The sequence below is a fragment of the Ambystoma mexicanum genome, chromosome 3p (genome assembly GCF_040938575.1).
Source record: "Ambystoma mexicanum isolate Mex_15411 chromosome 3p, UKY_AmexF1_1, whole genome shotgun sequence".
NCBI classification, from domain to species: Eukaryota; Metazoa; Chordata; class Amphibia; order Caudata; family Ambystomatidae; genus Ambystoma; species Ambystoma mexicanum.
In genome coordinates, this window is record NC_090925.1 from 588,802,950 (window position 1) to 588,820,619 (window position 17,670).

The following is a 17,670-nucleotide window of genomic DNA, read 5'->3' on the forward strand; positions in this document are numbered from 1 at the left end:
GAAGGAAAGTCCTTCTGCCCTCCCCAACTAAGTGGCTAGAGAACACTTACAGATGTGCCACTTCTGGTGGTCCAAGACCAGGGTACCAGTTTTTCAGCAGCAGGCATGCTTTCCAGAAGCGGGTCGCTCCAAATGTCTACTCTAGTATTTGGGAGCAGGGGCAGTCTTGTTCCATCATTGTGAATCCTTCTCTTCACCGCAATGGCAGGAGGAATTTTTGCAGACTGATACCCCCACTAAGATTCCAATGAAAACCTTTCTGAAGTCCAAAGATGACAAAGGTGGACCCACCCCTTTTATTTAGTACTTCTGCCACAGCTGATTGGGCCATTTCAAGCCTTGTGTAATGGGCCCATTTTAGCTGATGTAAATCTTTTTTGCCTTCTGATAACCCCCTCCCAGAGGGTCTTGCCTGCAGGAAGTTGTGAGGGGGCACAGGAAGTTTAAGCAATTCCAAGATGGTGGGACCCTCTCTTGGGGGATTACCCTTTTCCTAAATTCCACTACGATGTATGCCTGATTTAAAGAGACTCCAGTAATCACCCCCCTGGTCTGACTGCCTAAATGTGCTGGCAGAGCTTAATGTGACACACTGGCTCCTATCCTACCCCCTGTGGTATGTCCTGTTCATTTGGGAAGGTGTGCAGCCTACCCTGCAGAGAACAAAAGGAATCTACAGGGCGGTCCCAAGCCCAGCCCCAGACTGCAATGCTCAAAAGCCCCGAAAGCTGCAGGACGTAATAAGTAATAGAAGCTAGTTGATAATTTGATGCCATCAAATGGTGTTGGCAATGTAGAACTGTATCCTCTCATCATCCACTATACCACTCAAGATATAGCATTTTATTTACATTTACAGAAACTGCTGCCAGGCCTTGGGGGAATACCAAATGTGACTGGGTAAGAGGCCTGACACTGTCAAGAGCACATAGGGTGGAGGAGGGGTGGGGCGGAGACCGGCAGGGGGCTCAACCTGGGATTGGAATCCTACCAGGGATTTTCACCAAACCCAATCCTGCCCCAGAGGGTGAGTGCGGCAGTTGAGGCCCTAGTTCCTGTCCCTTCTACTTGTGCCTACTTGCATGAAATGAGCACCACCTTTTGTTGGCCCATGCCTGTACTGCACAATGCCTTCCAGTATTTCAGCATCCAGCATGCCTAGTGGTGGTAGACTGAGTGAGCAGCCTGAACGGGAAAGAGTACAGCAAGGAGCTGCCATGCTGCAGAGACACCCTGCCCAGCAGACTAGTGGTCCAAACACTAGGTGACACGGACAAGCGCAAGAGGAGAAACTTCTGCTTTAGTGACCATTCAGCGGGGTCCACTCAGCAAACTGGCAAGACGAGCGCTCTAGGCATACCCAGAGACTATTTCCTTACCTGCAACATGGCCGCATATTGGTACTCATGCCAAATCAGCATACCAAATGCTGTGGCAAACCCTCACATGAACTGGGACTTGGACTGTGATGATAGAGGGCCCGCATTTGATAATGCAGGCAGGCCCACGGCAGAGAAGGGGGTGAATCCTAAATCTCCCTTTATTTGTTCGATCACCTGTAAATACGGGTGGACGGAATAGTAGATTTATTTGGCCGAATAGCAAATAGTTTGACAAGTATTGGTCCGGAGCCAAATAGTTGCCTTTTTAATAAAGTTATGGAGAGAAGAAAAATATTTTGTAAATTAAAAACACACTTTAAAATATTTATATTCAATTTCTATTGCATTTCTTTTCCTTTTGTCTATGGAAGATGTTTGTGTACCATTGTCAGAAAATAAACGGTTAAATTACAGATCAGTTTGTATTTTTGTGCATTCATAGGTGTTTCTTGTTAGGCAGGGCCCAAGTAATTAAGACTACCCCAAAAGTTTAGTATGCATGTATGCAATCACTGTGAGGAGACTGGGATGTGTCAACTTGCAATTTCTTATTGTTTCCTCATTTGAAAGTACAATAGGATGATGAAACGGCCAAAACAAGTGACATTCTTTTGATAACAAAGGTATAAGGTGATTCTCCCGTTGCTTCTGTATGAAGGGGTGAGCAGCAACCTGTTGGAGACCTGAGCATGGGATATTTACACCCTACTGCACACATGTCCAAATGAAAACCCAGGCGGATGATTGAGAAACTCTCATGCGACGGCCTATGGCAGACCTCTGTAATGGCAGGCTGCTCTGGGGGGAAATTTGGCTCTCTCCTAGGGTAGGTCAGCGCTGACGACTGGCTGTTGTACTGGTTCACCTGATTAAATAAACAGACACAGGCCCTGATTCATGGATTATTTGCACTGAAAAAAACGGGATTTGTGTGCCATTCTGTCTGCAAATCCTTGTTTAATAAATGGGGGATTTGCGGGCAGAATGGCGCACAAATTCCGTTTTATTTCGGCGCAAATAATCCATGAATCGGGTGTACAGTGTTTCATTTAATAAGCTTGATCAGCTTTTTTTTATATAACTGAATTTGTGTAACAGAATCTCTGTGCGACATGTGGAATATTACAACCCTCTGCCCCTAGAGGGGGTGCTCTCCATTCAATACATGAAATAAATACTTTACATGACATAATTATATTACCTAAGATAATAAATAGTTAAATAGCATCAATTAGGTCACCTGGGCAGAATAGTTGTTGGGCGCCAGTTCATTCACATTTGACAAATAATTAAATAGCATCAGTTCGGTACTATGGGAGGTTGGGTGTTGGGCGCCATTCAGTCACATTTGACAAATGAAATATTGGGTCTATTGGCTACACTTTCTGTCACCATATAACTTGTAATGTACCCCGTTTCACGCTCAGAGTACTGGCCTCCTTTCACCTGGTAATCACAATGGGCAACACCAAAACCCCTTAGAACTACGGGTAGCTGCAGACTACCACATAGGCTCACAACACCTTGGACGAAGATAAAATGAGCACAGTTACAAATATACGGGACCTTAAGTAATAACTACTCCTTGGCCGGTGAGGTGTGTAGTCTGTCGTGACTGCGCACCATCAGTTACCCAAAGACACTTCCTAGTTGTTGACCATGTATGCGGCAGGTGAGAGAAATGGCATCCGGCCTGCCTTAACCCATACCAAAAACAAGGTTAAGTCAAAGCAAGGCACAAGAATGACATGGGGTAAAGCTGTCCTTCTCCCTCACTTCATTATCCCAAAGTACGGGGTGAGCTGCTGCACCACATAGGGGGAAGGGGGGTTAATGTGAGGGAAAAACAACCCCTGGTCCTGATGGCCGACTATCTTTTCTCCTCTTCTGTCTCTCTGGTCTCCTGCACGTCTTAGGTCTCCCTTGCCCGAGGAAGGAAAGAGGTAATACACCCACCGGTAGGTGGGGGCGGGAGGGGTCAGACCAACCCTCCAAACTACCTCTAAAGTTGTACTTAAACTGTCTCCTAAATGGACAACCCGACGCTGACGTGAAACACCATGGCCGCATCTTTGTGAGGCTATCCGTAAGATTGGCCTCGTCGTATTCCATTAGACCGGCCTTGTATCCAACACAGACGGGCTGGTTTATGAACAAAACCCCAGTGAGCCTAGTATTTACCACACATGGTATACAGGGCCCCCTGCTACAATACCCTGCGAGGGGGCCGCCAGGCTCCGTCCCTCATGGCTGTGCTGGTACTAGAGGGCAGTACCAGCCCGCTTTTCTCGCTCAGATATGCACCAGCACACACCCTCAACCCTAGGTAGGGGAGAGAGAACTGCCGGCCTGGAGGTTGGACGGCCTCGGAGGACAGCCCTCCACTGCAGAGAATCTGCTGCCCTGCAGAGGGAGAGCGGGAGAGACGCACAGAGATGCAGAGAGACGGACAGAGACACACACACACACACACAGACACTTTGCGCCACTCCAGGAGCATTATATCCAGTGTGGTCCTGCCCACCTGTAGCTAAGAGCGGGGCATTTCTCTCAGGACCGGAGGTAGAATCACCTCAGCCACCAGCCTGCTCCCCCTGATGGTGGAGCGTACCATGTCCCTCTGAGAAACCCCCATGAGAGAAACGCAAAAGAAATAAAAACAGGACTGCCGAAACAATCGTGAACACACAATAAATTCACCAAAATGAAACCCCCCACAGTAAAGTAGGGATTTACATAAGCCGTCCTTACCATACCAGTGAGACAAAACTGGGGAGATGTAGGCTTGAATTAGTTGTGAACTTCCAGACTTTGAGCTCGTCCTTCATGTTTCCACACAAGACCCTACAATGAAGGAATGATTTGCACAGTCCTAACAAAGGTGACAGAAATAAAGAAAAGTCACTGAAACCGGTTGACCAAAGACCATATCTTTTACTGTTTTGCTGAGATACTTGGTGAAATAAGAAAGGAAATGTAAGAGATGCACGTAAAGAGCATTTCATGCTTTGATTGTAATTTTAGCTGCGCACTCTTGCGAGGGGCAAATAAACACAGAAAATCCCTACTCGAATGTAGCTTTTTAAATTCTATGTTCTTCTTAACCATATTCATCACAATCTTAATATTAACAGGGTTTCGCTCCACCATAAGGGCTGCGACAGGAGTAGATACCAACTCCTTTCTGTGTTGAGGGAGCCATGCTTCTAATGTTAGTACACATATATTTGGTTGACTCATAGCTTCACGTTGTCAAACAAGAGTAGAGAGCAATTCTTCTAGCGGTCCCTTTCACATAGGTGGTTCACCACCGAGACGCTAGGGTAAGTCACACCGCTATAGAGGTATAGTTGAGTTCCATTATAGGCAGCCCAGGTTATGGGGCTGGTCCATGGTGGCAGGTGGGGCATGGGCGTATAAGAAAAAATGCATAGGTACAGTTTTGCCTGTGCCCTCAACTGAAACAGGACAGAGTTGCCACAAACCTTTTGCATGGACTTTGCATATGGTATCTCTTGCAAACTTTTTGTGGTTTGTCTCAAATCCGCCCAGCTGTTTGTTTATGACCTGGCAAAAAATGGCTAGAAACCCTTTAGTGACCTCTGGGTTCTCCCAAACTGGTGTGTATCCCTAGTGCTGTTTTCAGGATACTGACTGGCTTTAAGCAGGTCCCTGAAAACCATTTGGCCTGAGAATGTTTGTAAGGAGGAAACAGTTTGGTTTGGTTTGGGGCGTGAAAGATTTTACAAATAAACACTATTGTTATTTGCAGACGTTTGCAGGGTCATGCAGAGCCTTTATTGCAAAACCATTTAAAAGGGCTCCTTTCGTGACCCCACAACCTTCCCTTGGGTTGTAGGGTCACAGAGGGGCGCAACATGCCCCCAAAACTGCAATAAAGTATGTTGATTTTTTTGATTCAACTTTTTTGTTGTTGCAAGACTCGCTGATCCGACCCGTGGCTAGTTGAGAAATCCTGTGCCTGCAGATTGGCTGGTGGACCAGTAACAGGTTTTCAGAGGTTGGGACACTGTTCAAACTCACCAGTGGCAGTGGGGAGCCTGACCACAGGGCATGGCTCCTGGCCAATTCCCAGTGGCAATATTTGGTGGGTGTTTGGTTCCTTGTGCTTTGTGGAAGCCCGTAGAACCACCCTGGCTACTGAAGGTTGCTTGTTGGTGCCAGGGCATGGGTGCAGGCCATATCAAGTGGCCTACAGATCTACAATGGGAGTGAAGTGACCACTGGACCTGGCTGTTAGTGGGATCTCAGAGAAATGGGTTGTTGCTGTGTTCAATTTCACTTTGGCCTGGTGTGCTCCAGTTTTTCAATCTCAATCTGATCTATCTGACGGAGCATTTTGTGCCCCTTTAGGATGCACAGAGCTAGTCTTTCTATTATTACCAATTGGTGGTTGCGTGCCATTAGAAACTTGTTTCATGCTTGACTAGGCAGGAGTTTTAGAATTGCATTTGATATATAATAGAAGCTATTAGTATCTTGAGTTAGCCATTCTTTGTTAATGAAAATCACCAGTTTACACTCCGATGAAGTTAAGCAAGATCGCATGATATGAATTTTGGTGGATAACTGTTGGCCATTGTATTCAGATTCCTGCTGTTCAATTGGTAAAATGCCTCTCTGTTAATTGAGACATTCCGCTAGAAGACAATCAGCACTCTACGCAACTGTAGACTTCCCAGGAGATTAGAAGTTGACGTTTTCTCCTGTTGTGGTTGATGTGCAGATGTGCCAGTTACGTTAACTTCATTTTTGTTGTTTTGCAGATCGCTTTACTTCCCTTTGCACTGGTGAAGATGTGGCCACTAATGGGAGAAGAAATGCATTGAAACAATTCAGCTGTGTTATCATTTGGATTTGAACATACATTTTCTGGTATGTGCCTTTTTTATTGGACATTATTTAATTTGCTCGTGTTTACTATATCTGGAGTATTGGATTATTTTCAGTCCAATTTAACTGTTTGATTATGTATGTTATAACATATGTTTTGAATCGGGTCACGAATTGGGATTCATTTTGATTTTATAAATACAGTTTGCTTTACCATTTCGTTTTTGATTTTGTTCTGTGCGATGACTCGCTGCAAAGCAATAGCAAAATCTCTTATAATTGAAAGTACATTGCAAGAGACTGTTATCCAGAAGAGGATGGAGACTTGGCAATACCAGTGGAGTATGTGAGAGAGCTGAGATCAGAACCCGCCATGCGTAATGTGTACCAAGGATTGCTGTGCACTCAAAGATCTGTGAGTTGGAAAGGAGACCAAGTTTAACAGAGAACTAACCCGTCTGCACTACTGATCACTTATTGCTGCCATTAAGTGAGGGACCGTGTGACGAGGAACGACGGACATCTGAGGCTGTTGGAAGTCACATTTTTCCCATCACTCAATAATACACCCCAGAGACTTTGTTATGCTCTTCTGGGTTCACCCAAGTTCTCGTTTCATTTCCTCTGGTACATAATATCACATACTGCAGCTGTGGCAAAGTTGTTATTAAGTCCCCAGTCAATTATTTCATTTGCTATAGGGTCTTGAATCTGCCCGTGCTAGGACGACCTATCCGCCTCCCTTCGGTGAGGGAACAGGAAGGGAAGAGTAAGGTATGCAGCCCTGGGAAAGCCTTTAAGCATTGGAACGGTATTTGGAGTTCTGTTGATGGCATTAGTTTTAGCTTTTTGTTACTCGCTTATATTGCTTACAAGAATCACTGTGTATCATGATGAACTGTAGATTTTAGCTTACGGTTGCTTATATTAATGAGGTAAGTGGCTTACTAAAGAACAATTGTACTAGGTGTTGTGACGAATCTGGAAGTTTCGTCCCTTTTTCTGTGGGGGGGGGAGCCCATCCCCTTTGAGGCTAGCGAGGTGAGTCTGCTAGGCAAAACCCTCAATAGGTTTTTGGGAAAGCAGGATCTCACTGGGAGTGACTCCTCACCTGGGGACAGAGACTCCCATTCCAGTAAGGAACTCTCTACATTGTCCGCATAAATGTGAATACCAGAAGGGAATCAAACGGTCAGCGGTGGAACTCCAATATAGTAAATAGATTTGAACAGTTAGCTCAAGGTAATGAAGGCCTCTCAATGGGGCCTCTTATTGGCACTAAAGAAGAAGGGCATATCACCCATGTATTTGAAATGGAGGGGCCTATGTAATACTCCTCAGTGATGTGTTGTACTGAAAGGGTCTCCCTAGGGAGAAGTACAAAGGCAACTGGGTACCACCTGTTACTTAATATTTCTTATCCAAATCAAAATGATTTAAACTGTAGATGTTTGTTATTTAGTTTTCTGGTAATCTTATTATGACTATAATGGTGTGTGCAAGACTGTGTCCTCAGGGAGGGCTGGTGTTAGTTATGTAACAAAGAGCTAGAAATATGACAAACTAAAAACCGGGCAGAAACCCCTACAGGTATTTTGGCAATTATTGCTTTATTAGCCTATACTGTGGCTGAGTGTGCCATGATAAAAAGGAGGAATAATCCCACTCAATAGAGCAGTTTTACTGCTATCTGCGGGGGTTTCTGCCGTGTTTTAGTTTGTCATATTTCTAGCTCTTGGTTGCATAACTAACACCAGCCCTCCCTGAGGCCACACCTGCTACAGTCTTGCACACCATTATAGTCATAATAAGACTACCAAAAGACTAGATAACAAACATCTACAGTTTAAATCCTTTTGATTTGGATAAAAAAGAAAGATTGTATTTCTCTGTATCTCCTTATTCTATCCACATTTAGATAGATAAGAGCCCACCAGCGCTGCCTAGGGAAAGCAATTTAGAGATGCAGGGCCAGATAGTAAATTCTCTGTCCTTTTTGTATTCCTCTCTGCTTGTCAACAATAATTGATATGCATAAACACTCAACAGAGGAACTGATTCTGTGCAGGCACTAAAAGGTGGTAACCTGTTTCCTTTGTACGTCTCCCCGGGGGAGACCCCTTCAGGAACAACACATCACCAAGGAGTATTATATATGCCCCTCCATTTTAAATACCTGGGTGATATGCCCTTCTTCTTTAGTGCTAATGCACCATGATTGGGCATAACCCAGTCCTAACTACTGATAAGCGGCTAACCCTCACTTTGTGTGAACCCTTCTCAATGGCTTGACAGTTAAACACCCCATCGTTTGTCTTCGGTAGCTAGAATAAAAGGACTTGCCCCCTTGAATGGAAGAGAAGCGATATGCAGAGGCGAGCTACTGGCATCATTGGGAGGTGGAGTTGCGCTGCCTAGCGTAGCCAGCTGTGGCACAGACAAGGATCCAGAAGGAGGTCCAGAGAGAGACCTGGAGAGAAACTGGGGAAGAAGCCAGAGAGGAGGAGAAATGTGCCCAACGAGGCACAGGGCTGTGCAGAGTAGGCGAGGCCAAGAGGACCCAGCCCAGAGGGAAGGCGTGACCAGAGAGGAAACTTGAACTATCTGTGCATCTACAATCCTTGAGAGAATTGACTTTTTTGGGAACTTTAGAGTTTGTGTTATTCTCGTCAGGAGAACCTTCTCATTTATTTGGAACGTGGACAAGATGGACACAAACTGATAAGGGCAGGAGACCTATATACTATTGAATAAACTAAGAACTGAAACTAGGAGAGAGGTCCCTGCATATATTGAGAACATGCAGAGAAAAGAACACGGAGGGCAAACCGTATTGCCCTTTTCCCTTTTTAGGTGTTTTTTTTTTTAAAGTAGTAAGGCCAATTTAGAAGTTAGGATTTGGACAGAGGAAATGATGTATTTTTTTTTACTAATATTGACAAATATCCCGAATATAAATAGGGTCAGTAAGACGTTTTCTTTAAGTTAAATAAGTCATGCGTACAAGTATGTCCTCTGGTCCGATTCTTTCTTCTGGCATGCCTCCGTGTCTGTTTGCCCTTTCTGCTCTGTTGTGTAGGCTCTCAACTTTCTGTTTCGAGTGCAAAATGTAGATCCTTTTCTTGGACACCAGAGGAAAATGTGAAAATTGGTTGGATTAAGCATAGTTTTCATTTGTAATTTGTCATTTGTGTCAGTTTTTCAAAAGGTGACCATTAGACAACCTTAACTTTGTAGTTGGTATATGCAAGAGGCATAATTAAGGTTTTGCTTGGTGGATAGCTATGCGTTATAAAGTTTCAGATTCTCAATAATGGAAGTTGATTTACTTCTCTTGATTTTTCCTAGAATGCTTGAGGATTGAGAATGATTGTTGCACAGAGTGGTTTCTTCCCAAAAAGCTTGCTCGACCTTAAATAACTTAGGTTATTGGATCGATTGCTTTCTCCACTTTCAGTGATTGGTATTTTCAGTCTCCCTTTCTTTGATAACGAGTCTCTACAACTTTCAGGTCTTGTGTCCATATTATTCCTGAGGTCCACCTGGCCCCTTAGCCATGCCAGTGTCTTATTTACAGTCTCCCATGGTTTTAAATGTATACTTTTTTTACTGTCATTAGGGAGGATTATACTTCTACTGCCATATGTAATCCTGTCCGTTTTTTCTGTCTGCATTTGGGCTTTGCGTTTTTCTGTGTCCAATGCTTTGTTTATTTATGCAGAGGAGGTGGGGGGACTTTGAAGGAGTAGCCTGAGGTGCTTTCCTGGTCCACGTATGGAATTTCATTAGTAGACTTTAGTTGTACATCTGGAGCGTGGCGAGATATGCTGAGAATTGTGCTAATAATCTGAGTTCTGAGATTTATTGTAGATTTGGATCCTTCTTTGCTGATGATGAAGCTTTCTCTTTGAGTGCATTAGTTGGTCTACCAACCTTGCTATTATGTCTCCCTGGGGGTCCAGCCCCATTTCTGAAGACCACCTTTGTTTGATGTAATGCCGACTCTGCCCAGCTATTGAACCCTTCCTTTTGATTTTCTTCCTTCTTTCCTCTGTTATGTGTATTTGTTTTTGCCCCTCCCTGCACGATGTGGGGCCTGGAAAGGTACTATGGCTTCTTCACCACCTTTTTTGCTTCTTCCCTTGTATTCTTTCTTAGCCTCTAAACATTTGGGTTTGTTCATGGGCAGCTGTATTATGGTTGCTGTTTCCTACATTCTCTTGCTTGTGCCAATTTAGGGTAACTGCTGTGCCCCTTTGAAACTTCACCTGCAGTCACTGCACTCTGTGTCCTCTTTAGCGCACTGCATGGTCTGGCTGATTATGTTCATGGTCCTGTTGGTGTTTATGTATGATTTAGCTATCTGTATTGAGTGAAAGTCAAGTCTGGGAGTAAGCTGCGAGGTCCAAGCGTCACAGACACTGAAAAGCACAAGTATCAGAAGCCAGTGAAGCCGTGATTTTCCTAGAACTACGAAGGGTGCAATGCCCCGATATCTTATAGCAAGCCCTGCTCAAAGTGTAGCCTTGCCCTTCCAAAAGTGAAAAATACCCTATCCTCATAAAATCCTTGGCAGATCATTCCAGAGGAGCCCAGAGTTTCACTGCGAGGCTCGGGTCCTAAACACAACAGTGGGAAGCTCTGCTAGAAACAGTAGGAGAATCTGTGAATCCTACTTGACAGTGAAAGTGGTAAGACACCAGGAGCTACAATCCACTTAAAGGTCCAATTCCAGGTCTCAGAGGAGGAGCTGTTAAGACACAAGAATCGGATGAGTGCATACTTGCTAACATTCTGTGACCAAAAAGCTGTAGGATTCTTGAAGTTTCAAAAATAGTAATTAGCTTAATAATGACATCAAAGGAAATGCATCACATGATCGCTAACCTGATGAGACCACAGGAATGAACATCACCTGACATATGGGTCTGAACAGATTACAGTAAAATACTGTCTGGTCTATCCTAGATCCTCTAAGCCATCATAAGAAATTTGATTACTAAATGAGAAGTAGCTGCTGGTGATTTTTTTTTTTATTAGCAGGGTGTAAATATTTCCCTCACAATAAGCTGTGGTGCCTGAGCATTGCAAGGCAGCCCGAACCAAGGAGTGTGGAGTTCAGAGTTGTCCCCACGTTCTGAAAAATGTAGTAAAAACTTACTGTTTACACTCGGTTTTGTATGGTAAATGATGCTTTTTTCACAATCCGTTCTAGTACACAAAACGTTCATGCTGATTGTGCTTGTACATGTCCATTCTGACTGCACCGCTACATACCACCATCCCAAAGTAGGAACACGCATTATGTTTGTTTGCCAGGGAAAAAGCCATGCCACAGTAAGAAAACATGTCCAGACTGGCTGCGCCAATATAGGGCAGTTTAGACATGCAGTAACACTTAGCGGCCTCTGAGCGCTGTGCCTTGCTTTCCCCACACTAACCCATTTGAATCTTAAAACATAACATACATGATATAATTCTTCATTAACTTTTCTATTATAGGCAGCAGTTTCATTAACAGATTCAGCAAATGCCAGTTGTAGGGTTGTAATGCACGTTTTATATAACAATAAGATGATTGCTTTGTGAAATGGTGACTTGCATGACATGAGTTTATCACAAAGTCTCTTCTGGGGATGACAACATGATCCATTCCAATATGTATGTGCTTATCGAGTCTTGTTTTTTTCTTTGCATTCTGGGACTTGTAGTTCTGATTTTTTTCATCACAAAAATCACATTAAAAGGCCGGGAATAGAAAAGAAAAAGCAGGACTGGATAGCACATTTAGTTTGGAATAGATCATGCTGGCAACTATGCTTTAATTTAGTACGACCTTTAGGACCATTAAAGGAGAGCTCAAGTTTCCAGTGTCTTGTATAAAATGCTAAATTAATTCCTAGCCTTTAGGCACCTATCATGTTGCATTCGGCTACTTGCAGTGCAACATTTATATTCTGAACACAAATACAAAATGCCGTGCCAGGGTTTATGCAGACCGTGATTTTTAGAGTTGTTTGTGACTATTTTTAATATCCACGGATAGGAAAGTTGTGATCTGAGATGAAAAAAATGGGCAATGGCTAAGCTTATCTGTATGTCTAGCTTTGGTGGGCTTTAGAATTCTGATATCGAGCAGACTACTTTGCATGTCAAATTTGAAATGCATTTTTTATGTAATTCGGAGGGCACATCAAATTATCTAACCTCATCAATCAGAAGAATTGGATCTCACAGAACCAAACTGTCAGAGAACGTTTAATTGTTTGCCACACTCAATCTTTGAAGTCATGTACAAGTTACTGATAAACAATGATTACAATAGCCCAGACTCTCCTAGAAATGCAATCAGAGAATCACCAGCCCTCTGCAGTAACATGCAAAATGAGTCACTCTGAGTTTCACACCAAAATTACCAGATTATTTTTGCAGAAGACTCAATGAGACATGGTAGACAACGAGCGTTTGACACTACCTTGTCTAAGCAGATGGGAAGCCAGGTGTCCCAGTGCACTCACTGCAGTTAACGCACAAAGCAGAGTTCAGTTAGGTAACTAAACACAGTGAATTCAGTTGCTGCTGCAGCTCAGCCGGCTGTCCTGGGACCAGGCCAACAGACAGCCAGGCTGCCTGGTCAGTGCCCCATAAATCTGCCACTGAGCCGCCTGACAGATTGTCAATACCGCCTTAATCGGTAAGTTTGGCGAGTATATTTGAGTGTCCCTGGTCAGTGGACCAGCTCCCCCTTCTACATCCCACCGGCCAATTAGGAGCCACCTGTTCTGCCTCCTATCCTGCCTTCCATAGGTGTCACAATCGATGATGTCCTCTGTTAAGGAGGAATACCAGGTCATTGCCTGATTATGCATTTCCAGGGCCAAAGGTCGGACCTTTGCCTCTCCAACTTCAGGCACATTACAATGATGTTAACCTCCACCACCGTCCATTCCCACACTCATGTAAACACAAGCTCGCAAGTATTCACTGCACCAACACAGTGCAAATCATCTCTATCTTAACCACATCCCCATTTTTTTTACTTACCCATTTCCACCATCTTGCCTCTCTCGCTAACTGTTGCTCATTAATGTGCATTTAGTCATCAGCCACACTACTGACATAGACAACCTTGCCACAACCGAAAAGCCCAATGCCTTTTTGTATTGCATACTTAGTTCTATGCCACCTCTTTGTCCTCATTCCTTGCCCTGTCCATCTCCTACTCCCCCCCACCTATTCATCTCCCTTTTCCCTCCCCCCACCTAAGTTAATTGCTCTTTGCACTGTTTTGTTGAATGATTCATGATGTAAATTTTGCTCTCATTGTTAAATGTTGTTGTTATTTTGTTGTTCCACTGTACAGCGCCTTGGTATAAAGCGCTATATAAATAAATCAATCTATCAAAATGTTGGCTGCATGGGAAAGGTAAAGAGTGTGGGGTATGGCAGTTATCTTCAAATCAGTCTGGGACTGTACCATGCTCAGCGAAACAGTCATGAGCTCTTTAGAGCTTCTCTCATGCTGCCTTCCACTATTGAGTAAACAGACCACACTTTCCATCTGAACTACTGTCTACCTCTTAGGTGTGGGTCATTCTTCAATCACAATTCCAACCTCTGCACCAATGGCAAACTCCGCAAACCTTCTACTAGGGATCCAAAGAACTAAAAACACCAGGAATGCTATCCTCTTCCTCATGGATTCTCTGGAAATAAAACATGTATTAATCCCCTCCCACATCCGAGAAAAGGTATGGACCGAGTCTTCGCATCAACACCCCTGATAAAATGTCTTTTGACTGGACAGACCACACAGACATTCCCATCCCCCCTACACATACTCTCCTGTCCAACAAGTGACCGGGAAAGCTCCTCCATTTTCAAACCCACCATAATATGGATGGTGTATAGTAAACGGGCCTCATTCTCATTGTGGATGAAACCGGCATGTGGTTGGTTGTTGCATTCGTGAGAGAGCGGTCAATCTTGGGGTTGATAAAGCCATTTTTATGTAGCACTGCCATATAAGGCGCTGATAATTTCGTATAGAGCGAAGAGGAAGCTTTCCTGTTAATTTGCATACTCAGTGTTTTGCTGTATGGCTATGATCTGGAGGGGAACTTCCAGTGAGGCCTACTAGGTGGCACTGAACCAAAATAATGAGGTTTGGACAACTGTGTAGTGGCACAATCGCCTTTCATTCTCAACCCATTCTAAAGAATGACCAAATGTGATTCTAGCCACCACTTTAGAACAGAGTGACACATAAGCAATGACAAAGTTATTCTAATCGGGTCTTGTTTAATCAATTTTAGAAAAAGTCTTAAAAAAGCCATTACTTGTCCACAGATTAAATTAAGCACACAGTGCTTCCTCCATAGATCAAAGAAAAACAGACATGTTTCTGTAAAATATGGTAATTAAATCAGAATGAATTCGCTCAACATCAGTAACACAATGATTATCTTTTTGCATCAAAAAGCACGATTATTTCACAGCATTTTCATTTGTACCATAATTATTCTTTGACACCTTTTATTTGTACCACAATAACAACACTAGGTGGCACTGTGCATCTGTGACTTTTAGGCTTAATTCCCCTGTTATACTAGCAACTTGCATAGAGGATAATGTATTACTTTATTTTTAATCCCACATTTATTTTGATGGTGAATGATAATCAAGCACCCTAAAAACATGTCAAATGCACTGTATCCTCATAAAACTCCATATAATTCTGTGAGAGGTGTGAGGGAGTTTAACCTACCTCTCCAAGCAACCCCTCCAATAGGTTTCTGAACCTTTAAATAGCAACACAACTGCTTGTGGGTAGAACAAAGTTTCAGGGGGATAACGGACCCTATCACACGAAAAATCACTCTAAGTAGAGTTAGCAAAATTGCATATTTTATTTTTACACCAATGGGTTAAAAGCTTATTTGATTACTGTGGTACATATAAGTACATGAAGACAGTTTTATACTGAAAAAAGTTTTTTCATAACACTGATATTATTAAAGTGTCGGGTGCTGTGCAAAAAAAAAATTCTCAACGTAAAACATCAGACAATCCAATCAAGCTCTTGCTCATCCACACATTCTGATTTAACATGTTTCTTTCCTCTACAACATATTAAAAATATTACAGGAAATTCCTCAGGGGCTAACTGTCTAATAAATGTATACAGGTACAGTTATGTACATCAAGGCGACATCAATTTGAGAGTGCAGCTTTTGTTCACTTAATATTAGTGGTGTTGCGCTCTTGGATATTTATCCAATATTATGATCTTCACTTGATCGGGATACCGTGTCCTCACCTTAAACATAATAAACATTGGTGTCAGTGTGCCATATGTTCTAAAGTCTTAATCTATTAGGCACACACAAGTGAACTGGAATGTGCTGGTGCATGCCCATTGCACCAGTTTATTTAACGGGGACTCCTTGACTAAAATAATTTCTGTCACACATTTGAGAATTGGTCACTACTTCTCTCTGTTTTAACCAGGCATAGCTCTCAACTCACACGCTTTTGGCGGGTGTCACCCGCCTTGTAAAAGGCTGACTCACCCGCCAAGCCTCTAGCACTCCCATTCATTTCAATGGGCGTCTGACCCGCCAAAAACAAAATCGGGTGATTTCACCCGCCTTTGCAACACAAATGGTTGAGAGCTATGACCAGGCTATCTTTAATGGTGGAGGTTTGTGGTTGTCATAAGGGCTACACAATCAGTGGCAGCCTCCTAACCCCAACTGTATCTGTTGTAGTGTAAAAGCTTGCTTCTGACTAAATTTTGTGAGGTCTAAGCATAGATGAAGTATCTTACTCTACATTGATTCGAGAGGTACTTTTTCCACAATTAGTAAAAACTTTCTTTCAATGGCTTTTTATCTCTTGGCCTCAAGTTGTCATGTTGTTCAACACACTCTGGGTGGTTAACATTATGCCTTTGGACTCGCCTGTCTAAGTGGAAATGCCGTCGTCAGTTTAGCGAGACTGAAAAGATTAGTTGAACCGAGCAGTGGTGCTGCCGTGTTGGCACTGTCCTCTTCGACTGCTGGGCGGTTTCCAGCCTGTAAAAGACAAGCTTGGAGCATACATTGGGGTGGAAGTAACACATTTATTGTGCTATTTCTTTCATAATATCTAATGTGACACATTACTGGGCCCAAGAAAGCATGCTTACCTGGATACCAGGTTCTTGAATGCTTTTCTGTGCTCTAATGCGCATGTGCTGAACTCCAGAGGGCTACGTCGAAACGAAGTGCTCGACAGGCTTCTGCTGCGTTGCGTGGAGCGGTCACGAAGCCGGGCTTCTAGGGCAAATTCGTCCAAGTACTAGAAGTTAGATACGGAAAGCAAAATGAACTGACATAGCAACAATATTACACACTGACAATGGGCCTCAGGCAATCTGCTTACCGATTTGGTGCATGATTGCCCTTGATGTTCGGTTCTTCCAATGGAACAGTACGTGCTGGTGCTTCTGTGCTCTCGCGTTTGGAACTGGTGCCGGGAGTGAGGAATTGAGTCCTTTTTCTAATGATTCAGGACGACGCGTTTCCTGTATATGCCTCCAGTCACTTAAGCCTGGAAGTGTTTTTGTGCTGGGGAGTGGCATGCGGGTGACACGGATGGATGACAAGTGTGACAAGACAGGCAATACAGAATGACAATTGCAGGAATGAGGAGACTGACGACCAGGATGTGAGGTGGAAAAAACTTTGGCCACAAGCTTTATTTTAGTACCAGCCATGGTGCAAAGAAAAACCAGCCATAACATCACATAAGGATAACAATACTATATTTTGGGGACAGAGGGAACAGGTGAGCGGGGGGCCCTAATCCCAATTAGGGGCCCGCTCGAGGCTGATCCCCGCCGCCATTCAAATGAAAGCTTGTGACAATTGTTTGGCCCCAGCGTGTGAGCTGTGACATGTTCATAATTGCTTGTCTTTGGAGCAGGTTCATCCTGCTTTCTCTTGTCCTTTCCAAGTGAGGTGGGGAGGTGTGCGCTTGTGTGCCTTTCATTGCTGTCCAATCTGACCAGGTTTAGCACTTGCGCCCTCTCTTGCTCACAGGGTGATTTTCGTTGAAGTTATGGCTCTTGATCCGTATTTCTTGATAAAACAAAACTCCGCGTTGTGAAGCCATTCACTTGATCCTCCGCGGGATGTGTTCTTGGAGCCATTTTGATTTTTTGGTCATGTGTTTTGTACTTTTCCACGGATGGAGGCGTTTTAGCCTCTTGGTCCACTCTTTTGAGATGAATTTGGCACTTTCTCCACACATGATCCACTTGAGTTTTTGAAGCCCCCACGCTCCGTTTGCGGGCTAGTTGTTTCCTCGGGGGTGGGTTCTAGGAGCCTACTAGGGTCTTCCCTGCTCCCGATCCACTTGTGCTACGAGACCCCTTCTGCGCATTAGGCTG

The 17,670-nt window shown here is 43.7% G+C and overlaps 1 protein-coding gene across 6 annotated transcripts in view; it reads left to right on the top strand.

Annotated features, from left to right (window-relative positions):
- Positions 1-17,670, top strand: part of PKIG (cAMP-dependent protein kinase inhibitor gamma) — a 1,186,538-nt gene that overhangs the window by 248,636 nt on the left and 920,232 nt on the right. For all 6 annotated transcript variants that reach the window (XM_069651336.1, XM_069651335.1, XM_069651337.1 and 3 more), the window contains exon 2: positions 6,170-6,278. The gene's annotated coding sequence lies outside the window, so the exon portion shown is untranslated. The remainder of the gene's footprint in view (positions 1-6,169; positions 6,279-17,670) is intronic.